Source organism: Crocodylus siamensis, chromosome 5 (assembly GCF_052110815.1).
Source record: "Crocodylus siamensis isolate JL-2025a chromosome 5, ASM5211081v1, whole genome shotgun sequence".
NCBI classification, from domain to species: domain Eukaryota; kingdom Metazoa; phylum Chordata; order Crocodylia; family Crocodylidae; genus Crocodylus; species Crocodylus siamensis.
Window position 1 is genome coordinate 95,144,045 of NC_143399.1, and position 25,333 is coordinate 95,169,377.

The window sequence follows — 25,333 nt, forward strand, 5'->3', positions numbered from 1 at the left end:
AGTTCCTGCTCCTGCGGCTGCCAGAAGGGAACTGCTAGCTAGGCTTTGGCCTAGCTGTTTATAAGGGCCTGGCCCTGCCCCCTCCTGACCACATGACCTGCCTGGTTGCCCTAGCAACCCCCATCTGTAGTGCTCCAGGGTGCTTCAGCAGCCCTATTCCTCCTGCTAGTAGCAGGCACCCTGGTGCCCTGCTACAGTAATATTAAAAATAATTAAGCCAAAAAAGGGCTTATTTTCCTTATAAAAAGCAAAACGTTACTGTTACTTTCAAAATGTTAATAATGACCTTTGTAAGCAAAAGTAGTAGTTTAAAAAGGTCCAAGTTGTTTCAAGGGCTCATGCTTAATGGCAAGAAAACATAAAAAGGTGTATAAAAGTAATATGATGAATAAAGTCCTAATGTCACAGTGACCCTGTCTAGCAGAGAATCCCAAGCCCTAGTATTTGGCAGACTTCCATTTCCTTCACTGTATGTAAGCAACAGCTTGGAAAGATATGGCCAAATAATCACCTATGAATACTAAAAACAATTGTCGTGAGAAGGATTTTTGCCAATGGTCCCTTTCTCTGTAATAAAGTTCAACGCAAGTCACTCTTGAGTATCATTACTCTAATTTTTAAAGAATCATTACTCTTAATTTTTAAGAATTCTAAGATTAATCAGTTTATTGAAAATTATAGTTGGAATAGGAAGTTGAGCTTTAAGCTGATGTAAGTCAGCTTTAATTTTTCCTCTGTCATTTGCTGATTGTCCCTGTTTGAGAGTTCTGGAGGGTGTTGGCCAGATGGTAAAAATAGTGGAATTTGTTTCTAACATTACTAAGCTTGTTTGCTGCTGTTGCTGTGTGTGTATCACTGGAAGGACTAATATTGGTGAGGCAGTGAGCATGGAGATGTGCTTATTCTGCAACTGAGTTTTTGTCGCATACAAATCTCTACAGCAATTCAGAAGTACAACGAAACTCCAAGGGTAACAATAATAAAGCACTACAAAACCTGGCTGAAACTTGAATTGACTTCAGTTTCTTAAAAGGGAACAACTTATTTAAAGTTGAGTTAACTTTGTTTGTAATTAATATATCAAATCTGCTTTTCAGATGTTGTTAGCACTTAAAATATTGGACATACTTACAAAATTCTGGAAAATAAATTTGTATGTTTTCACGTCGGAATATTCTGAATCCACTCCAAATAGAACTCTCAAAATGAGGTGACGTGATGAGTGAGTCAGAGCCTTGGTCTTATTTTACTTACAACTACTAACTTAACTACTAACAGTGCTTCCTGTAGGTTAAATTTGAGCTAAAAATACAGATGAGGTAATTTGTAACTGCTTGCCTGTACCTTTGTGTGTAGAGAAGGAGCAGACTGTAGGCACTGAGGCTGTCAGTGTACATTTTCTACAGAAGAAATAAACTTACATATGTTACTGATAGATGTGTGAGTACTTGCAGGTCAGAACTACAATAAAATGCAAAAGGAAAAGAAATGTAAGTTGCAAATGCAGACAAGATACTACTGGAAGAAGTTAGGGTGTGCATAGACATAAACTTGGGTATAAATATCTGTTATCTATTCATAATCATCAGGGATTTTGATAAAAATGGCAAATTCTCTCATTAAAACCCCCACAATATGCATTTTACATCTCTCCCACATGCGTGTGTGTGTGTGTGTGTGCGCGTCTACACCACACCACACCACACCCTGTATATGCTGCCAACCCTGCTGCTGGTGGGTGGGCAGGAGGTGCCTCATGGGGGCTTGTGGCAACATGGGGCTTGTGGCAGCGGCACTAAACTACCTTGCCTTATTGTGCAGCTGTGGAGGCCCTGGGGGGAGGGCAGCGGAGCCTGGAGCCTGAGGCCACAGTGGGCTGCCTGCCCTGCCTCACGCACAAATTTTGGGGGCATGTTTCCCCCTGTTGCTCACCAGGAATGCATACAGCTGTGGGGAGCCAGTCCCCCCTGCCACACCCTGATGTGTGGCTCTGTCCTGCTCCCTATGTGGGCCCTGCAATTGCACATTCTAGTCCCTGAGCCCCATGCACTGCCCCAGCTGGGCAGCAGCCCCAGCCCAGTTCTGCCCAACTCCTTCCCTCACTGGGTGGGGGGTGGGCCTCAAACCTCCCAGCCCCCAGGCTGACCTGTGGGGAGCTACTTTCCAGGCTGCCTGGCAGCCATGTGCATGTGTACATGTGCACGTGCACACGGTGCCCCCTGCTTGACTGCCCTTCTCTTGCTCCCCCCATCCCTTGCAGGCTAGAACTTTACCAGTCTGCAAGGGAAAACCCATGGTCTTATATCTTTCTCATTTAAAAAAGAAAATCCATGCCTTTCTCAGAAAATGAGAAAAATCTGTGTTTTACTGCATTTTTCCATAGTAAACAGGAAAGCTGAATCCCTGATAATCCTAATAAAATAGTAATGGAAAGAAAAAAGCTAGAGGTGCACCAATAGAGATTGGTGCTGATCTGATATTGGACCAATGTAAAGAAAATGTGACGAAAATTGACCGTATCAGAAATTGGCCTGATGTGATCAATAATTTGGCTGATAAGTGCATGTAGCACAGCACATCGGTGGTGAGGAACACTTATCAGACTTATCAGCCGGACGCAGCTTTTCAAGCTGCCAGCCTGCATAGATACAGAAATCCGATTGGGATTAGCCAATATGCCTCCTTAAAAATTGGCTATAGGTACTGGCCTCCAAAATCCCTATCAGTGCACCCCTAAAAAGGAACTTAAACTTCTAACTTTTAATTGAATTAACCCAGACGACACAGTTAATTAGTGACATTTAGCAGACATATCATAAACTGTCATGGATCTGTGTGTCTATGAATGTGCCATAAACCAGGGGTTGGCAGCCTGTTGCCAGTGCAAGCTGGAGCTTGCAACACAGCCGTGGCTGCGAGATGGAAGTCTCCACTCCTTAGGATGGCCAGGTGCCTACATTCACTTTTGCTACAGTGTTATGCATCACTAAGATATACTCCAACCCCAAAGATATAACTAGGGACCTACCTAACTTGTGGCAAGAGAAAGCAAATTTTATGACTTAGTTGAGGCCCAAAAACCTGATTTTGCAGTTATTTTGTGGTGTCCCTACCTCTCAGTGCTGGTTGGTGGAGAGGCATGAGGGGACAGCTGCCATCTTGGCAGCCTTTTTGCTGCCCCACCAGCCTGTGCCTTCTCTTGTTGGGTGGGCTGCAAGGTGGCTCATAGTGGCAGCGAGGACACCTGGCTCTCACTGGGGAGCCAGCATATTATTTTCAGTAAGCTGGGTTTTTTGTTTGATTTTTCTGGTAAATTGTGGCCAGTGCCATTTTTTTTTTTTTTGCAGAGATTGTTGTGTTTTGTGGTTTATGCAAAAATTCCAAAGCCATGATTTAGGTAGCTCCCTAGATATAATTGTGGAGAAAACAAGCCTTCTATCTAAATTTGATTTACCATTAACTTCTATTACAGAGCCTCAATTTCTCATTGCATAGCCTGTGTGTATAAGACTCACCTTAATTCTAGATAACTCTAGATGATTTTTCCTTAAAAAAGCATATAATTCACCAGAATAATATAATATGCAGTGGGCTCATTTTAAAGTCTGTTTTGACCAAATCTTTCAAGTGAGGGCATCTGAATTAAAGGATTGTACAGAAAATTGAATGTCAAGTATGGGTGAAGGTCAGGGTTCAAGGATGGAAAGAATCTTGAAATGGGGTATATTATACTAGACTGTGACTACCAGACTGCACGGTACTTTCAGTCCCCGTTCTCTGAACTGAGTCCCTTGGAGGTAGCATACCAGGAAAATGTTAAGTTCTGATAAGTACTTATGTATAGATAATTGAGGTTGCAGAAAAGTAGTGAGAGAGGGGGAAGAAAAGCTTAGGAGGAGGAGTGCCAATTATTAAAGAAGCTCGGGTAAAAACTTCTGCAATTTGGCTACTCTCTGTACAAACAGAAGCGAGAAAATTAGTTTTCGTAGAAAATCTTGTCCCTAAAAGTTAAGGTGGCTATATGTCCTGTTTTGGTTGGGACAGTTGGATTTCAAAGCCTGGTCCTGGTCAGCTGTTGGGAATTATAATGGGGGTCTCAGAAATGTGTGGGTATGGGGTACAGTCTGGCTGGGAGCCTATGTGGTGCAGAGCTCCTTGCAGGTGTGCGGGCAGGCACTGCTGTCTGCCCAGGATGAAGCTCTGCCCCTGCCAACTTGAGAGCACTCTGTTTCGCTCATTTTGAACTTGAAACAGCGAAATCAAAATGAAACGAAGGACTTCAAAACAGCCTTGAAACGAAACAAGGGCATTTGAAATGTTTCAAAGCTGAAGCTGGGCTTGCTTGCAGGGCAACAAAGTAAGGAGAGGGAGGGGGAAGAGGGAGGAAGGACTGCTCTCATATTGACTGTGTAGCTGGCCAGTGACTGATCTTTCCCTGGGGTCCCTTCCAATCCCAGTGCCCTGGGGGAGGGATTGAAAAACAGCATAAAAAGCAGCATTGCTTGAACTGAGCCGCTGTCTGCTTTGGGGTCAGTTACTGAGCTGTATCTTCCAGTAGCTCAGCAGATGGACAACAATTCATTTCCTACTTGCTAGCCTAGCAAGTGGGATTCATCGATACCTTTTGCATTCTATACCCTTTTATTTTATTATTATATTCATTCATTCATTCCTTTCAGTGTATTCCTCCCCCAAAATCCTCTTTTTGGTTTTGTTAGTCTTCTTTGATTCTTTTTAAATCTGTGCTTTCTCTCACATGGTGCATTCCATTCACTGTGCATGGAAGCGCAGCATAATCATATTGCATATTATAATATAGAATTTATATAGGAATGCATGCATACATTTATATATTTTTATTTTATTACACACATACATACAATTATCTTATTTACATATATTACAGAACTCAGATAACATTACAGAAGACATAGATTTTCCAGCACACCTAGGCAAAGACAAAAAACACCATGAAGTGTATATAATAACTCTGAGCATTAGTGTATAGGCATTTAAGGCCTCCTGAAGATGTATGCACGGCCCCCTCTAATCCCAGGACTATCCAGGCCCCTGTCTCTTACCTGGATACTTTTTGTGCTCATTGTCAATCTTGGCTGGGCTGTTCTTTTTATTTTTTAAAAACCATTTAATGCCGTGGAGGCAGCACTCGCTGCATCACCATCCAGCAGGGGAAGAACATGTCCCTGCTGAGCTCCTGTGCCAGGACAAACTTGGAGGTATAGGCTGGGGTTATGGAGAAGGAGGAGGCCTCAGGTCCTGGGCATGACCACTAAACTGCACTCTGTTAGGGTCGGGAGGCCTGGTGGGACTGCTGGTGGTGTGGTGTAGCCCCAGGAAATGCTAGGACTGAGGGCCTCTCTGGTGGAAGGTGGGTAGGAGGCTCCATAATCTCTAGTCACCACATGCACATTCCTGGCCGGGTAGAGCCCAGACCCTATCATGTCTTTGACAGGCCTGAGGCTTGCTGGTTGCAGTGGAGTTGTGAGGGTCCAGGTGACCTCAGCTTAGTTGCCTGGGATGCCAGTTTTTGGGTTGAAAAAGCCTTTGTCAGGCTTAGGAAGCATGTGCAGTTGGTGTGTGTGCTATTATTGGATGGAAGCAATAGTAAAGTAGCCAGAGGCTGGCATGCAATGCAGGCAAGTAAACCAGTCAATGGAAATGGAGGTGTTAGGGGGTGAGGGACAGGCCGGGGTGTAGGGGCGAAGGGAGATGTAGTAGCTTAGGTAAAAGTGAAGAGGTACCTGGGGAGTCAGATGTCCAGCAGGTTGTCATGTATGAGAATTCCAATGTCTATATTGAGTGCATGAGTTTCTGTACCTAGGTGGCTGAGGAAGTGAAGTTCATAGGCTCATCTGTGAAAAGTGGTTTATAAATTCCCTTTGAGGATTAGGCCCAAGAGATTGGAGGCAGTTGGTGTTCTGTTCTTGGCTTTGATAGACTTTTGGTGCGCATTCATTCTTGTATGCAGTTGTTGCTTGGTGCCTACTACATATAAAATTCAAATATTAAAAATTGAATTTTAGGGTCGATATTGGACAATTCTAAAACACAGCTGTAGCCATCACTAGATTGGTCATCTGCTGGCAGCAAGTCTACATATTCAGGAGCAGGTACCTTGCCTCAAATCCATGACTAAGGTGCTGCCTCCCTACCTCCACCCCATTCAACATGGGTAAGAAAAACCCTTATCAGGGGAGGGGGGGAACTTCAATGGCTTGTGTGATGTGGAGAGTGCAGGGGAGGTTGTGTGGTGGGGCGAGTGTAGGGGAAACGGCATGGTGTGTGGCCCAGGGCCAGCACAGGGAAGGGAGTATGTGGTGGGGGTAGTGCAGGGGAGACTGTGGTGTGAGGGGGGTGCATGGGGGTGACTGTCCAGTGGCAGGGGGGCTGCTTTGGCCCTCACCTGAGGCTGGAACTGCAGCTGCTGAATGCTTGAGCTGCCACCTCTGCTGGTGCCTTGGCAGGCTGAGACCAGAGCCATTGTGTGCTATGTGGCCCTGGCTGGACTTGACTTGTGTAAGTGGGGAGTGGCGGTTGGGTTGTGGGGGGCAGGGACTAGTGTGAGGTCTTAAGTGGCTGGGAGGGACAGGTGCAAGGGATGGGAGGATAATTTAAGGTGGCCTTCCAATAATTAAATCCTGTATGTGGAAAATTATAACATGTATAATTTTCCACATATAGCATTTAATTACCTGGGGAGAGGTCGTCTTAAATTCAAAGTTGTCTTGTATTTGGATAATGTGCTACTTCTTTGTACTGTTTATTATTAAAGGTTTATTTTAACTGGGTATTCATTAACAAATTGATGAGTAAAAAGGCTGTATAATATTAAATGTTATCCTTTCTCAAGTAATTCAGCTGGAACAAATTATGGCTGTTGTATATGGCTCAGAATGGTTGGCCCCAGGTTGATTTCCTACTAGCAAGTGGACTTAATAGCTCATGCCACTAAGCACAGTCTTGATTATTCCTAATACAGGATTCCAGGCAACATAGTTAGAAATAAGGTTTCAAGGGGGAACTGCTTTTGCAAGAGCAATCAGTTGCATATGCATGGAGCGAGCCTCCTAGTAATACTCCTGAAAGCACAAAGAACCTGCTTCAGATGATCAGAAGTTTAATGTGTGGCTGCACAGTATATGAATGTAACCCAACAGAGGTCATCTGGGAAGTCATCTTGGAAGAGACTTCAGAGGTCATCTTGTCCCCTGCAGGAATTCTGGATGAGCTATTTCTGGAAAGTGACATTGAATGGCATGCTAAAGCTATTAATGAGGACAGTATTTGTCACTGGGGGTAAAACTGGTTTCTGTTAGGTTGCATATGCCGTTATATTAAGTTGGAGGTACTGGCTGTTAATTGTCCTGCAGGGATAAAGATGTGGCATAGTAAGTTGCGTGGTTGCATATTAAAGGCCTACTTGTAAAAACAAGGTGAGAACAGATACGGCTAGAAATTGCAAAGGTCTTGGTGCTTCCCTGTAGTATGTTGGTAAATAATAGAAGAGTGGAATAGAATAAAAAATATTTGAAGGTTCTGTTGAGAAGGATTTTGTGTGTGACTGTAATTCAGGGATGCCGTAACTTTGTGCGGCTTCATCCTTTTCCCAGGCATTGGCAATAGAAGCGCGAATTGTTGACAGAACTAGGATCGGGGTACCTGTGTGGTGTCAGGGAACACCACGAAGAGACTATAAAATGAAGTGTTGAGACTTGTTTTAAATCATGGCATGATGAATGTGGGAGTTTGTGGGTTCCCAGGAACGGTGATAGCTTCTTAAATTAATAATGGGTGGTGAAAGGGAATTACAGACCACAGATTAGGCTTCAAGATGACATGAGTAGAGAAAAAGCAAAGGAAGAAGTGATTACAATATGTAAAATAATGGAATATCTGAGTGTGAAGATGAATAATTGACAGCAGCCAAAAAAACCCCCCCATCTGCTTCATATAGCATTTATTGCCGCCATAAAATAACAAAATTACACTATTGCTGTAGTTAGAATAAGAATTGGTGTCCATTTTGTTGTTTCTAAGGGATGTCAAAAAAAATGTAATGTGAACTTCAGGTAAAGACACTTTTGGTGACAGTGACTTACAGGTTTTTGGTTTTGGTTGGCTGTAATCTTATTTAAACTACATGCCAACATGCAGTTGGACAGGGAATTTTTATAGTATAGTGTGACTAATTGGCTCCAGGATATAGGACTGCTCTATACTAGGATGTAACACTTGAGTTAAATGCAAGATCCGTGCTTTAAGGGTCTGTAGGGACTGGTGGAAGAAAGATTGCTCTGACTTGCCTTTTTCCCAAGCAAGCCTTGATAGAAGCTGGCTTTTGGGTTTAAATTTCAAAACCAGTTGGCATAGGAAGTTGTTAGGGCCTGGAAAAAGAAGGTAGACTGCCCTAATCCTGGTCAAAAGGAAAACCTAGAGAAAGGACATGTCAGTGAGGGCACTTATGTTTTTTGAAGTGTTGTAGATGGGAAGTCACTGCTGTGAATCAAGTCATTTCTTGGGTACTGGCACTGCTCTTGCAGCTTGAAGTGTTTTTAATCGTTTTGTAGCTGTGTCAGGGAGCAGCTTTTTTTTTTTTAAAGATCATCTTGGAGATGGGTTCTCCAGCCTCCCCCCCCAGATATTTCTGCAACCTTGTCATTAGAACCTCTCAAAGACCTAGGGTCTCGTAGCCAAAGTATATGCTCCTTATGTTGGCATCTTTAACCAACCTTAGTAATTTAAGACCCTTTGTTAGAAATGGTTTGTGCCTGCAATATGAACAACCCTCACAGCATCCTAAAAGACCATCCTGAATGTACTGTAAGGATTTTTAGCACTGGAACAGATTACCAGCCTGTGCACCATGTCTCTGGCTGCATGCCAGAGGTTGCAGACCAGAGTTGCCTCACGCAGATCCTAGGGTTGGGACGCTGTGCTGCACACTGAGAGCCTAACTGCTGGAGCCGTCTGCTGCTCTGCGCTGATAGAAGTCTTCAGGGGCTCGTCCTGAGCTACTGTTTCACCCTGCTGGGCAGCTCTTTTAAGCCCCGCTGTTTTCTCTTCTCTGTCCCTGACACATCTCCCTTGGGTTGGGCACGCAGCTCCTTTTATACTCTCCAGGGCTCTGCCCCTGAAGTCTTCCAGATCTGAATGCTGCAGTCTTCAATCAGGCCCGGGGCAGCTCTTCTTTCCCTCCCCTCAGGAAAGGGGCATGACTTTATTTCTCTTGCTGCCTCCTGATTGGTGGATGGGCTCCACCAATCAAAACAGCAGAATCTCAAGCCTGGGACTCGACCCAAGTTCTGAAAGGTAAGCCTGTTACACTATAAAGAGAAAAATAGTTCTATTCACTGGCTATAGATTCTGTACTAATCATTTTACTGTCTGACTACTGTGTTAACTTGAATCTAAGATGAGGTCCCCCCCCTACCCCCAGTCAGCATAGGAGAAAAAGCTCCTTGTCTTAGATTTGCATACAAGCAGAAGTGGGAGGGGGCAGTGGCTGCTATGGCTCTGACTTGCCTTGAGCCCAGGTCAGGGTCAGACCCAGACCCATAGCAGCCTTTTGCTTGCTCTCTGCACCTTCTGCCCCCCTTCTACCCTCCTCCCCCACTTTACCCCACTGTCAGGGGTAGCTTGGTTCCAGCTGGGATTGGATTCCTTCTCAGGCATGGAGCACGTAGAAGCTCTATCTGCTGTCTTGCTAATCAGCAGCATCAAAACTGCTGCATTGCATGTTTGGCCAATCAGCAGGACTGACAATACTGCGCGACTTTTCAAAGGCTGAGCCTCAATGTGCTGGAACAGACTTCAAGCAGTTTCTGACAGTAAAGGGGGTATGAAGGAGGGGCAGGGGCTTCAGGGAGCTGGGTGTCGAGGAGGTGCTGGGGGGGGCAAGATGGCTGCAGGGAAAGAAGTCAGGGGGCAAAGGCCAAGGGGTCCAACTTACCTTCCAGCTACTATTTTCCCTGCTATAGCAGTGGGAGAGATTTAAGACAGTCCTATTGATGCAAAAATTGCGGTTCGTTTCTTTTGGAGACTCGCAAATAATTCTCAGGCACACACTATTAGCAGCACAAAAGGTGTATTTGCAAATAGGGTCAGAGCAGAGACAGAAAATCTCAGATTACTCTGCCACCGAGGAAAGCTCTTAGCTGGCTTTTATCTCTTTCCTCCTGGGCACGTGTGCAGAAACAGGAACTCTTACAACTCATTTCCGGTTCATACAAACATACATGAGATTACGTCACGTCATCCGTCGCATGTGCATTATAATTAACTACTTAAGTATGCAGGGCGGATAGGCATATATGCATCAGCTAATTACGCACGCTCAGAAAGCTCTCTAGGTCACCAAGAGTTGAAATCCCCCCCTTTCAAGGACACAGTCAGTTGGATTGCAGCTTCTGTAATCTGCATGTGAATTGTCAGGGGGAGAAGAAAAGGGAGTGATTTAGTATAAGAAAAACTAGCAAATTGGCCGAAGGGGGGGGGGGGGGGCGAGGAATGTCCTTGGTGGTGTTTCTACTTATCAGGTACGAGATGCAAACTGTGTAGTTCTAACAACACTCTATTCATTATGCGTTTCTAATAATATTTCTAACACTATGATAATTAGATTCTAAAAGTGGAAAACTAAAACAAGTTTATACATGCTTTATAAATTAGAATCTAATTACTGAGGGAATAATCTTAAATTTAGGGTCAACTTGGATTTGAGTAAATATAGTATATTATTAATATGGTGACTGTGATACTGACCATAGTGCTTAATTAGTGTGACAACTAATGATGCTGTTGATTGGTCAGCAAACAGTGCTTTCACTTCAGGATGCCTACAAGATGTTAGGTTACAATCTGTAAAATATCACATAGAATTCAGATGTGGGAGGCACAGTTGCTTATTTATAGAACTAGTTTTACATTGTGGAGTAGGTCCTCCTGTTAAAGTTTTTTGTGAACTGTGCATTGCTGCCCTGGCTAATGTGGATTGTGCAACTGTTTCACCACTCTTCTGAACCAAGCATAATGAATCTAAGTCTGCCTTTAAATGTCATGATGGTCTCGTCCTTTGCAGATGTTTGAATTGGGTTGGATTGGACTGTAGGTATAAAGATTTTGGCTTGCAAAAAACAATGTGCAAAGTCCCAACACACTATCAGATCTTTTCTTGCTGAAACATAAAGGGTGAAAGCAGTTCAAAGGCAGGATAATGTTGCGAAACATAGTGTGGGGAAAGCATGGGAAGAAGCATGGGATCAGTGCGGGGAAAGCATGGGAAGAAATAACCGTTTTAAAATAGCACAGGAATTTGCAGCATGAGTGTAGCCACGCTTGAGTAATGAAGATGATGGCAAAACTCTAATGAAACTGGTAACAGCTGTCCTGGAAAACCATAAATAACTAATACATCCTGGTGAGTGATTGACTACCAGGCTTCTAAGAGCAGAGCAGAGGGAATTGAGTGGATACATTGTATTATAGAGAATGACTTGCACACAGCAGGTATTTTAACCTCTCAAGACTTCTGCGTTTTAATGTACGTAGAGATGGCTCAGTACGAGCAGCTGCCTTGAATGTAGTTCTGTCATGTATTAGGACACCAAAGTTTATAGGCCTCTGATAAATTGCTAGCATGTGCGATGCATTCATGAAAGGGAAGTCATGTCAGAAAATTGTTTTTGTGATGGTAGTTGATGTAATTGAGCTGTAAGAGATGGCTGTCGTATATTATACAATAGGATGTACCCAAACACAACACATTCCTCTGTGAGAGATGTGGAAAAAGAGCTGTTGTTTGGATCTGTTAAAGAAATAGGTCTACATGACTGAATTGGAGTGCAACACTAGCTATGCATTTAAAGGCTCTTTAACAATTCCTCAAATCTTGTAGAGGTATTTCCCAAGCTTAATAAATAATGCTTTATTTCAGGCTGTTAGGGTGTCACCCAGTATGGCTACCTCCTTCGCGTTTGATCTGGCTGTGCCATTGGGAAAGCAACCCAGGGATGTATCTATTCATAATTTCTGATGTACTGCAATCTCTCTCTCCTGCCATGGCTTGATTTAGTTACTTGGGAGTCGGAATATACAGACAGGCTCAGTTCCTGTGTCCTGCCATAAGGTCCTCTAGGGGTGTTCCTCCATCCCCTACACATTTGCCCATACCACACCACAGCGCTATTCTTGGCCACCTGTTGGTGCTGTGGTCCTGGTCAACAGGGCATCCACTGAGTGGAGTTTAAGTCTGGTTCTGTTACCACAGCCCTCCTAGGCTCTGTAGCCATCCCCCACCCCCCGCAAACAAAACAAGACAAACAAAACCTATCCGACTTGGTCTCTTCCTAGCCAGCTACCCATGGCTGGCAATAGGTGGCTATAGAACCCAACTCGCTAGTGCTTGACACTGGCTATAGCAATAATGTCCAAGGAAAAAATAAATGATAATAAGACAAAAGAAAATGGGGAAAATCCCAATTGGGCTCCCTCGAAGGAACACATCAACATCCTTTGACATCCACGTTTTTGTTCTTTATGCTGTGAGAGCAGGGCCACTCTTTAGTCCCACATGTAAGTCTTGAAAGTCCTCTGAAGGGTACAGGAGAGGCTTACAACCATCACTCATCATGGTGTCCTGTGATCAGTGGGATCCCCCAAGGCTCTGTCTGTGGACCCATATTGTTCAACATCTTCATTAATGATGTGGACACTGGAGTCAGGAGCGGACTGGCCAAATTCCTGATGACACCAAACTTTGGGGCAAAGCGTCCATGCCAGAAGACAGGCGAGTGATCCAGGCTGACCTGGACAGGCTCAGCAAATGGGCGGACAAGTACCTGATGGTGTTTAACAGCGAAAAATGCAAGGTTCTCCACCTTGGGAAGAAAAACCTGCAGCATCCTTATAAGCTCGGCAGTGCTACGCTGGGTAGCACTACAGAAGAAAGAGACTTGGGGGTCATCATTGACCACAAGATGAACGTGAGCCTGCAATGCGATGCTGCGGCTACTAAAGCGACCAAAATGCTGGCTTGCATCCATAGATGCTTCTCAAGCAAATCCCGGGACGTCATTCTCCCCTTGTACTCGGCCTTGGTGAGGCCACAGCTGGAGTACTGCATCCAGTTTTGGGCTCCACAATTCAAAAAAGATGTGGAGAAGCTTGAGAGAGTGCAGAGGAGAGCCATGCGCATGATCAGAGGTCAGGAAAACAGACCTTATGATGAGAGGCTGAGAGCCATGGGACTCTTTAGCCTGGAAAAGTGCAGGCTCAGGGGTGATCTGATGGCCACCTGTAAGTTTACCAGGGGTGACCACCAGGATCTGGGGGAAGGTTTGTTCACCAGAGCGCCCCAAGGGATGACAAGGTCAAACGGTCGTAAACTACTGTGAGACGGTTTCAGGCTGGACATAAGGAAGCATTTCTTTACTGTCCAAGCCCGCAAGGTCTGGAACAGCCTGCCATCGGAGTTGGTTCAAGCACCTACATTGAACTTCAGGAGCAAATTGGATGCTTATCTTGCTGGGATCCTGTGACCCCAGCTGACTTCTTGCCCTTTGGGCGGGGGGGCTAGACTCAATGATCTTCCAAGGACCCTTCCAGCCCTAATGTCTATGAAATCTATGAAACAGTAGAAGACAACAGGAATGTCCCCTTCAGCCCCTCCTGGGCCCAGTACTTTCTTTGCTGGGCATGGCTTCTGTGGCCCTGGCCTCTTCCCAGCTGTCTGCCAAGGGACATGAAAATAACAAAAAAGAAAAGGAGAATTCACTAGAATTGTGTGGTCAATTGTCCCTTCACTCAGCAGCAATAAGCTTGAGCGTGCTTTGGTCAGCAATAAGCTTGAGCGTGCTCTTTTCTCCAGTCCTCCGATGTTCCCCCCTTGCCGTCTTTTGCCAGGGCTTGAAATCTCTAGCTGTGGGCTCCCTCCTTCAACCGGAGGGAGCACTGGCTTGTAAAACATGGTATAGCTGTGGTGGGACACAGGACCTCTGTGCTGTCCGGTGCATGGCTTCCCTGCTGCATCACCATGTCCACCTGTCGGGGCTTCTCTGTTGCTCCCTCTCACAGGCCTACAACATAAAGCTTGTAATTATGATTGTAGTTTTTTTCATGCACTTCAGAATGCTGAGGTTAGATAACTGAAGATGGAAGCCTTTGACAGAGGGAAGAATGCTACATTGTAAAGGAACAATTAATTGTTGTAGCAGAGGCAGGAGAGGGGAAGGGTAAATGGCATATGGGTAAATAAGAAGAGGGATGGGTAAATTGCTCCTGTCAGCTGTCTCTAAAATAGTTAGAAATGGAATCATTAAATGTTTCTTTCTCTTGGAACATAAATTACTGGCAGAATTGGGATGGTAGCACTTCAAAATAAGGACTAAAAAACAATGCAAAAAACAGTTTCTTGTGCACATCAAAACAACAATAGTGTTTCCCCTATTTTTTTCTAGAATGTCTAATGTTGGCTAGTGTGTTATCTAATTTGTAGGAAGTAGGTAGCCTGAAAATGACCTGTTTCCATCAGTAATGGTAACTTTTCTGGAAATATTTTAAAGATGTTCCTAATTTACTCTGATACTGATTCTTTAATGTATCCCTTGAGTAATGCAACATATTTGAAAGTCTGAATCATGTACTGAAATGCTGCCAAAATAGTTTGGTTAAAAAGGAAGGAATAACTTAATGATGATACCAGTCTAGAATGTGTTTAAAGGCCCAGAAAATAAGACTAATTTATTCCATCTACGGAGGGTGTGTGTGGGTGTGTGTGTGGGTGTGGGTGTGTGTGTGTGTGTGTGTGTGTAGAAAGAAGTCTAGTTATTTGATAGAGAATGGTCACCATTCAAGAAATAGTACATCTTTTTTTCTCACTTTTCCAGGAGTGAAATCTGACAGGAACTTTGTGAAATCCTCAAGGAGACTCCCAAGTAATCCCAAATAAAATCTTTAAAAATTCCCCAATGGACAATAACCCCAGTTATTGTGTGCCTGTTAATCGTTGAAGAATCTTCTTTATCTTGCCCAAATATTGTCATTTTTAGGGGAGTATATGAACATAAGTAAGAAAGGTGTTCATCTAGCCTCCTCTTAAAGACCCCCATGGTAGGAGCCAGCACCAGTTCTTGGAAGTTGGTTCTAGATCCTAGCCGCCCTGACTGTGAAGTAACGCCTCCTGATGTCTAGTCTGAATCTACCCTCTGCCAGCTTGTGACCATTGTTTCTAGTCACTCCTGGTAGTGCTAGGGGGAACAGGGACTGTGGCCCTCCTCTGGACCCTCTCCATGTTGTCCACATCCTTCCTGAAGTGCGGCACCCAGAACTGGACGCAGTACACCAATTGCGGCCTGATCAGTGCCGCATAGAGGGGTAGGATCACCTCTTCGGACCTGCTTGAGATGCATCTGTGGATGCATGACAAGGTACAGTTGGTCTTCCTGACCATGTCCCCACACTGTCAGCCCATGTTCATTTTGGCATCAGTAATGACTCCAAGATGCTTTTCTGCCTCTGCACTAACGAGAAGGGAGTTCCCCAGCTTGTAGGTATGCTGCTGGTTCTTCCTCCCCAGGTGCATCACCTTGCACTTGTCAGTGTTGAATCCCATCCTGTTCTCATCCGCCCACCCCTGTAACCTGTCTAGATCTGATTGTAGCTTATGCCTCTCTTCCAGCATGCCTACTTCCCCCCACCTCTTAGTGTCTGTCATCTGCGAATTTGATCAGGGTGCTTTTACCTCCTCGTCCAAGTCACTGATGAAGATGTTGAACAGTGCGGGTCCAAGGACCAAGCCCTGGGGGACCCCACTGCCCACATCCCTCCAGGTCAAAGAAGACACATCCACCACCACTCTCTAGGTGTGGCCCTCCAGCCAGTTCGTGACCCATTTGACTGTGTAGGTGTTGATGCCACAGTCCCCTAGTTTTTTAATGAGAATGGGGTGAGAGACAGTGCTGAAGGCCTTCCTAAAGTCCAGAAAGCCTACGTCCACTGCTACCCCTGCATCTAAGGATTTTGTGACCTGGTCATAGAAAATCCACCAGGTTGGTCTGATGGGACCTGCCTCTAATGAGTCCATGTTGGTTGCAGTAGCCCAGACCAAAAGCTAGGGGGCTTTGGAGCACACTTCCCTGCTCAGCTAGAGCAGACATTTTGGGCCAAGGGTAGCTTGCCCACCTTGCTAGGAGGGGTGGGGAGGGCATGTGGCAAGTTGCAGGGGAGGTGCAAAGCATCCTGGGATGCTGGGGGGAGGATTGTGAGTTAAATGATTTGGGGTAAATCAGTTTATTGAATTTCCATCCTATATCCCCTTCAGATTCAAGTTAAGTCTGATACTACATCCATCCAGGTTTATCTTAAACTGGTTTTGCCCATTTTTAAAGATGTTTAAGTGTGATAAGCTTCTGTTGTGTTACAAATTTGAACCAGTTTCTGATCACTTGTACTGGTTTATGTGTAATTTCTGTCCCTAGGCTAGGAAGGTTGGATTTGACTTTTCAGCACCATGTTAATGATGCTAACACTTAAACCCTTCAGAAATGTTACTCTTTTAATATAAAAAGAAGCCCTCTTTAGCCTTATTTGACCTATGTAGGCCAGAAGTGTAAGTTTTAATGTAAAAACTTCCATTTATAAATAGTTGAGATAGGGAAGATGATGAAAAACTGATTCTACTGGATTGCCTTGAGTATTCTTCCAAGTTAAAAAAACAAAACATACAACCCCCTCCCTGCCCCCCCCAGCTGTGCTAATATCACTATGAATAGATATTGCTGTTTCTTTTGGGGTAATTATCACATTAGCTTTTAATTAAGTTAGTTTCTATTGGTTGAAGAACAATATAAATTAAAAGAAAGAAATGAATGGGTGGGCAAAGTTAGCATATCACTTTATTGAAGTGCTGAAGGTGGAAAATTTATCCAGGTCTAAGTTTAGGAAGTAGATTGACTTATCAGTCTTTGAAACAGTCAGCAACAGATATAAACCATCTCCTATTTCTGAGATGAAAAGCACAGGTCACAAAGGATGAATGAAGGTGAAATGCCTAATACAGTTGGGTCAAGGAACAGTCTATTTGTACAAAAGTAATGGATTGTACTTGGGCTTGCTAAAGTGTTTATAGAGAGCTGCTCATGTTGATTTCCTCCTTTGTGAGAGGATCTCTTTCAGATGCCTGGAGATGGCAAATTATCCACTTAAGAACCAAGCTTTTACTGCTCTTACCAGGATAATGCGATGAGAAAGGCAGAGAGAAAATGGGAAGGTTACCTAGTGAGAAGGAAAATAAAAAGAATAGAAGATGAAGTAAGAAGCTGGGTCTTTGTACTTTCAGATCAGATAGGTGATCGTACAATGGTGGTCAATGGTGTATGTTGCCATTAAAATGGAGCATTATACATATATTCAGCAGGTTACTTGGGTAGGTGGATCACTGGTTACAAATATGGGGTTAAGATGAATCTAATTCCCAGTGTTCCTTAGAAACCAGTAAATAGGTTGTTGGTGTAATATTTTGAGAGCACTGACTACTTACTTGGTCCCATGTGTTCTACATTAGCTCAAGTTTTTTGGGGAAAAAAGAATTTAAGGTTTAACAGGTATAACAGTTGTTCAATTGCAGGATGACAGATGAGTTAATGTAACAAGCACAGTTTTGGAAGTCCCTGCCACACATTACATTTAAGATATAATTGACCAGTTAATCATGTCTTAAGTTGTGTCCTGGCCATGCGTTAATAGTATCGTAAACCAAGGAAGAAACCACATTTATTCCACAAAATGTGTAACAACTTTGTGGCTAGTTCCTATGATGCCATTAATTGAATATGTGGCCAGATACACCCAAAGGCTGGGAGCCCCGTCAGTTGATGGGGCTCCCAGCTGTGGGATCATACCATCCACTCCAGTGGCTTGAGCTCTATTAGCTAATGGGACTCCCAGCTGCAGGAGTATACCATGGGCCCCTGAGACTGGGCGCCTGCAGTTGATTAGGCTCCCAGCCTTAGTGGTGCACCATGCACCAGAGTTCTGTCAGCTGATCCAGGCTCCCAGCCACAGGAGCTTGCTACTGTGGTGCAGAGGGAGCCCCGGATCATGATTCCACAATTACACTGCCATGTGTGGCATGGCGGGAAACGCAATTGTGTAGATTGCAAATCAGATCCTCTCCTGCCTTGACCTTTACATCTGGCAGGGGTCTAAAAGTGTCTTGATGGTTTGCTGACTAATGAAAGATAAAACATTATCTATCTGTGTTCTCAGTGCACCCCCAATGGCACAATTCTGGAGTGGGGTCGTTGCCAATATGGCATTACTTTGGTACAGCCTCTCTTGAGCCTCACTTCATTTCAGAAATATTCCATTGTCTTTTGAACATGAGGTAAAATTATTGAACCCAAGATTAAGATCAGATGGGTCACTCAGGTGATTGGAGTATATTGGCAACACTATCATTCTTAACTTGCCTTCTAGTCTGCCTTAAAAACAAACAACCTTCCTCCCCCCCCCCCCCCCAAGAGTTAGGTTTGAAAAACGTTTTTCTTTGGGTTGCAGGGGATAGAGGCAGTGTTAACATAACAGCCCATGGCTGGTGTAGTTTAAATGGCTTAACATCCTTTCCTATAAGTGGCATTGAATATAGCTAATAATATCACTTATTACAGACAGAAGACCTTGTATCAATCAGCCTAGTTCAGGGGTGGGCAAAATGCGGCCTGCGGGTTGGATGTGGCCTGGCAGGTCATTCTATCTGGTCTGCGGGGCCCCTAAAACATTTATAAAATTAATACTTATCTGCCCCGGCTGCCTGTCATGTGGCCCTTGATGGCTTGCCAAAACTCAGTAAGTGGTCTTCTGCCTGAAATAATTGCCTGTCCCTGGCCTAGTTGCTTGAGAGATTATTCAAGTAAAGAGATTTGTAATTGAGTCAACATGGAAAGATAAACTCCTTGAAGAACATTTTCATAGATAGTTAGTTAAAAGAAGTCTAGCGTAACTTTTCCAGCTGCAGTGGCTATGGGCCATGGACCTGGGTCCGCAGCTTTCTGCAGCAGCGTCCAAGCCCTGGGTGCTGCCAATGTGAGGCAGGAGCTGCTGCAGGAGAGCGGAGTGTGAAGCCTGGCTCCCTTGCAGGTGGCATGGCTGAAGCGGAGCCTTTGGGGGAGGTAGGGGTGGGCTCCCCACTGCTGGCTTACTTTTCCCACTTGACTGCCTTCCCTCTGGGGCCTTTGCAGCCCAACAGGTGGGACCCAACATGGCAGGGCAGGGCAGAGCAGAGCAGCGCAGGGCTGGGTGGGGAAGTTTGGTGTTGCCACAGGAAGCTGTGCACTACCTTGGTGAGGTGCCCCCTGCGCACCTGACAGCAGTGAGAGGCACAACTCCATGCTATCACCCCCACTGCTGCTGGTTGGGCAGGGGATAACCTTGCCAGAGCAGTGTGGGACTTGTAGAGGCAAGGAGCTTCACTGCCTGACCCTGCTTTTGCTTTGTCATGCTAGGTCCCACCCACTGGGACATGGAGACCCTGCAGGGAAAGCAACAGGGCAGAGAGCCCGAGCCTGCAGTGGGCAGCTCGGCCCTGCCTTGCACACATATGGGGCAAGTGCCTCCCCATACCCCCCCCCAGGAGTGCAAACAGCAGCAGGAAGCCAGCCCCCCACTACATCCTGGACAAGCCACCCATAGCTCTGTCCCACTCCCTGCCTGGGTCTTATGGTCACACATTCTAGCCCTGGGCCCCAAACCCCATTCACTGCCCCAAATGGGCAGTAGCCCTAGCCCTGCCCACCTTCCACCCTCCCTTCCTATGGGGGTGTTAATCCTCCCCACCACACAAATTTACCTGTAGGGAGCTGCTGTCCAGGCGGCCTGGCAGCCTTGTGCATGTGCACATGGTGTCCCCTACCTAACCACCTTCCTTCTGCTCCCTCCAGCCTCTTGGAGGCTAGAACTCTGCCAGTCTGCAGAGAGCTTTTCGCAAACGTAGAAGTAGAAAGTCCACGTTTCTCTGTTAAAATGAAAAATCCACATTTTTCTTTGTCAAAAGGGAACTTCCGTGATTTTTTTTCTGTGGGGAACGGAAAACTGATCCCTGGTCATCAACATAGAGTAACATGATAGGTTAAACTTTGCCAAATATTTTGAGCGGAAGTTGAAGTGGCTGAGAAGAATTGCAGAGAGTGAGTAAACTTCTGGAACTTTGCAGGAGAAATGAGTTTAGAAAATGGAAGAAAACACTGAGTTGCTCTTCTGCTATAGCGACAGACTTTGTAGCTTTGTGTAGTAGGCAGAAGTCTCGGCTCAACTGCTAAAATTCCAAGAGTCAGCTGGCAGCTTATAATAGCTCAGCTCATTCCAAACTAGAGGAAAGGATTAAATTACTTGAAATTATTTTTTTTTTTTTTGTGGCTTTTACTTTTTCATGTACATAATCTCCTGTACTTTGCCTGCTCCAAATAAGTTTGTGCTATGGTATATAGAAATATCTTTACTCCAAGGGTCTGAATTATGTATTAGATGGTGGTTGGCTGAAGTCTAAATGGTTAGAGACACAGCTAAACGTACATAGCACTCAGTGCTTCATGCTTGTAATGCTTTATCCAGTTCTGACAATGACACTTTCTGTATGTTTGTTAGCTTCCTGTAAATATTTTTCAAAATAGGACTAAAAATAACTTGTTCACTTGGCTAAAAAGATAAAGTGCTCAAAGAAACACGATACAACTATGTCCTAAAACATAACTAGCTTGTTGCATCTGTTGCACAGAAATGTTAACCTTAACATGGTCTTAGGTCATTTAATGAAAACATAGTGATCCTTTACATGGTTTAGTGATGGACAATGAAAGCCTTAATTTTTTCAACAATAAAGTTATAGGTAGGTAAGACCGTGTGTCCTTGTCCCCTAGGCCTCTGGCACATGTTACACTTAAGACGTGATTTACCTGTGGCTGGGAGCTCTGTTGGCTTGTGCAGCTCCCAGCTATGGAGGAATACCATGAGTTCCCACAGCTAAGAGTCTGGATCAGCTGATGGGGCTACAAGCTGCAGAGGCACGCCATGCTTTCCTGAGATGGAGCTAACAGCTGATGAGGCTCACAGTCTGTGTGTGGTGTGAGGTAGCTTCCAGCTGTGAGAGCCTGTTACTTGCTGGTGAAGGATCATGACTGTCCCAGGCTCCTCCTGCACTAGCAGTAAGGTGGGATAGGATCTGATGGTTGATCCAACAATCATGCCTCCTGCCATGCACATGTGGCATGGTAGGAAGCAGAGTTGTGTGGATCATGTCTAAGTTGTCCTCATGTCTTTACCGGCACATCTGGCAGGGGCCTTAATCTCCCCTAGAGGTCAGATTACAGGCCTACAATATTGTTTTCTTTAATAAAAGCTACTTGAGGTATTTTGACTCTGTTACATAGGGAGTCTAGCTGAGAGAGCCATATTCCTGCTTCTGCCCATCTCCCTGAGCCTTGGTTCAGTTGCATCAAGGTCTAGGTATGGCATCAGCATATACCAGCTATGCACTTAGGTTGCTGCTATGAATAGGATCCTATATTCTTTTTCAGCTCTTCAAAGCCATGTAAGTAATTTAAACATTTTGTAATAAAATTTTAAATCTGTTTAAAAAAACACTCTATGCCAGGGGTCGGCAACCCCCAGCACACGTGCCCAGCATGGCACACAAGGCCATTTTGCTTGGCACGGCACAGCCAGCCCCAGCTCTGGGTAGCTGCTGCCAGCCACAGAGCCCAGGCTGCTTCATGACTGGCAGCAGCTACAGAGAGCTGGGGCTGGCTGCCGCTGGGAGGCTGCAAACAGCTGCGCCGGGCTCTGGAGTCCAGTCATCGGCTTTGTACCAATGCATGCATGCGCGCCTTGGAGCAGATGGTGGGGGAGGGGCCTGAGGCAGCGCAATCCCCATCTCTCCTCCGCTGCCAACAGGGCTCTGGAGCCTGGTGCAGCTGTTTGTAGCCAGCCTAGGCTCTGGGCAGCTGCAGCAAGGAGCAAGCAGGCTGCAAACAGCTGTGCTGGGCTCCACAGCTCTGGCATCGGCTCCGTGCTGGTGGCAACTGCACGTGCACCTCAGAGCAGACAGCAGGAGGGCTGTCTGTGTGCCAGGAGTGGGGGAGAGACCGGGGTTGCGCTGCCTCAGGTCCCTCCCCCACCATCCGCTCCAAGGCATGCATGCACGCACCCGTACAGAGCTGATGACTGGGCTCTGGATCCTGGTGCAGCTGTTTGCAGCCTTCCAGCTGCAGCTGCCCAGAGCCCAGGAACCTTATTCCAGAGCTTATTTGGTCGGTTCTAGTCCCAAAGCTTGTGGGCTCACAGCTGTGAGCCTGGGGCAGGGGCATGTTTTCAAGGCTTTGAGCAGCTTGGGCACTCCAGAGCTCCAGATCCAGCCCCTCCAGAGAACCAGGGTGCTGGGAACTGGATCTGAGGTGATCTGGCCTCTGCACATCACCTTTGGAAGGAGGGAGCTTCCCTCCTCAGGACCTGAGCTCTGAGATGCTGGGCAGAGCCATGTGGCTGCTGCTTATGGGACAGTACTGCTTGGGGCTGCTCCAGTCTCCTACTGGGACCCCAGACCAGGTGCCCCAGCTCTGCCACTGCCATCCTGCATGGCCATGGGCAAGTACCCCGTGCCTCTGTGCATTGCAGCTTACGGTGAGGGTAGGATTCATTCCCTGGGGCCAGGGTTTTGGGGTGGGGGGGGTCATGCCCCAGGAGCCCATGAAGAGGCTCTGGCTTACTGCCTCAGTCCCTTCTGGGTGCAAGAACAGATTTTCCTGGCTCCAGCTCAGCTCTCCCATCTCCTGCTGCACTGGCCTGACCCCAGAGTAGTGCTCTGGACCCAGTGGGCTGTTACACATATGCAGCACTGTCAGTCCAGAGCCAGTCTGGTTTGCTTTCCTGGGGGAAAACACTCCTTGATGCCCCCCTACGCCCACTGCCTTAGCACTAGGGTGGAGGGACTGTGGTGGGGATGCACCATCGTGTGCTCTTGCTCGGGATAATGGTTTAGATATCCTGAATGGTCCTGCCAGCTTAGGGCCTTAGCTGTGCAGGCTGGTGGGTAGTTGGGCTGATAGGCAGGATGGGGCCTCAGCCGGCCATGCTCCAGCCCGGGGGCTGGTTCCCCGGTGAAGCAAAGAGGCTCCAGCGGGCCCAGGGCATTGTTGGGTCAGACATTGTCTGGTGGCCCAGCAGCCTGGCTCCGTTCGCCTGCACGTCTGGTTCTGTGTGTGCACATGTGTCTGGTTCTGGATGTATGTGTGCATGTGTCTGTTCTGGGTGTGTTCTGGTTCTCTGTTTGTTCACGTGGTTCTGTGTACGTATGTGTCTGGGTCTCTGCTCTCCTTTTTCTCTTCTCGTCTTTCTCTCTCTCTCCTTTTTTCTCTTATTTCCCTCTTTTCTGTCTCTCTCTCACTACAACATGCGGGTAGGGAAGCAGTGGGGTGGAGGAAGATGCACAACAACAAGGAATCCAAATCTTGTTCCTTCCCAAGGAACACATAACAACAGAGGCAACATTTATGATTATTAAATACAGTAATATGCGGTGAATTCTGCCATGTACCTCTCATGTCCCCCCACCCCATTTTGTTTTTCTGGCATGCCAGCACTCTGACACCTTCCAAGGTAGACATAGTGTTTTTTTTCAGCACTCCAAGCCAAAAAACGTTGCCTACCCCTTCCCTATGCCAGTGCTTAGTAATGCCTCTGACAAACTGGCTTGTTCCAATTTTGCTGACAATGTGCAGGGTTAATTGATTTAACTCATGATTTTAAACCACATGAAAAGCCTCGTTTAAGCAGATACCAACTAACTCTTTTTTCCCTTGTACTAAATTCAGTACATCTTTTGGTTAGTTAGAAGGATGACAAGAACTACTTAGTTAGTTTTATATAAATAAAACATTTAAAAATATAGTTTAAACAGTTTATATTATTACTGATTTTTCATTCTAGCGGTTTGAAAATGCTACTGTTTTACTAAATAATTAACATAATGGGTATCAAGCAGCTCTGTTGAAAGAAGAGTGTAGGCAACCCACTGGGATGATCCTGAGATAGAAGAGGTGACTTCTGGAGTCAGAAGCAGGGTCCCAATTCCTGTTATGAGTTCACTAACCTCTTAGGTTGCTGACAGATGTGGAATTAAAAAAAAAAAAAAGCAACAAAAAATGGCGCTTTAGTGGAAGAAGCTGTGCATTAGTAAGACTTGGCTCCGCAGTGCCTGTATAGAACAGGTGCTTCAGCAGGACTTTTTGGTGCTTTTATATAATAGCTGATTGAACTAAAAATGCTGTGCTAGAGTGCCTGATCTATACAGATATTGGGTGAGCTGGGTCTAACTAACGCAATGCCTCTTCTGGGCATGTGCTAAGCTTGGTGCAAGGGTGCATGGAGTTTAAGAGCATCTTATTATTTTTTTTTATTTTATATTTTTTTTACATCTAAGTACCCAGTTAAGTGCTTTCTTTCTTTCTTTCTTTCTTTCTTTCTTTCTTTCTTTCTTTCTTTCTTTCTTTATTTTACATCTATGAATACTTCAGGAATGGTGGAAAGGTAGTTGTAGATTCATAGATGCTATGGTCGGAGGGACCTCAACAGATCATCAAGTCCAGCCCCCTGCCCTGGGCAGGAAAGAGTGCCAGGGTCAGATGACATGAGCCGGATGCCTATCCAGCCTTCTCTTAAAGAGACCCAAGGTAGGGGAGAACACCACTTCCTTTGGAAGCCCATTCCAAATATTGGCTACTCTTACCATGAAGAAGTTCTTCCTGATGTCCAGCCAAAATCTGTTCTCTGTCAGTTCGTGACCATCGTTCCTAGTTACCCCAAGGGGCACCCTGGTGAACAGAGCATCTCGGATTCCTTGCTGCCTCCCCCTTTCCCCCCCCATGAATTTGTAGGCAGCCACAAGATCACCTCTCAGCCTTCTCTTGAGGAGGCTGAAGAGATTCAGTTCCCTTAATTTCTCCTCATAGGGCTTAGTTTGCAAACCCTTAACCATATGTGTGGCCCTCTGGACCCTCTCAAGGTTATCCACATCCTTCTTAAAGTACAGCATCCAAAACTGGATGCAGTACTCCGACTGTGGTCTGACCAGTGCCGCATAGAGGGGAAGTATCACCTCTTTGGATCTATTCATCGTGCATCTGCTAATGCATGTTGGAGTGCGGTTAGCTTTGATTTCGTTACACTAATGACTCATGTTCATCTTGGAGTCTATGATTCCAAGATTCCTTTCCACTTCTGTGCTCCTGAGAGAGTTATTCCCTAGCCAGTAAGTGTGCTGGATATTTTT

The 25,333-nt window shown here is 45.5% G+C and overlaps 1 protein-coding gene across 4 annotated transcripts in view; it reads left to right on the top strand.

The window, feature by feature from the left end:
* TRIO (trio Rho guanine nucleotide exchange factor) overlaps window positions 1-25,333 on the top strand; it is a 394,215-nt gene that overhangs the window by 45,339 nt on the left and 323,543 nt on the right. The window lies entirely within an intron of this gene.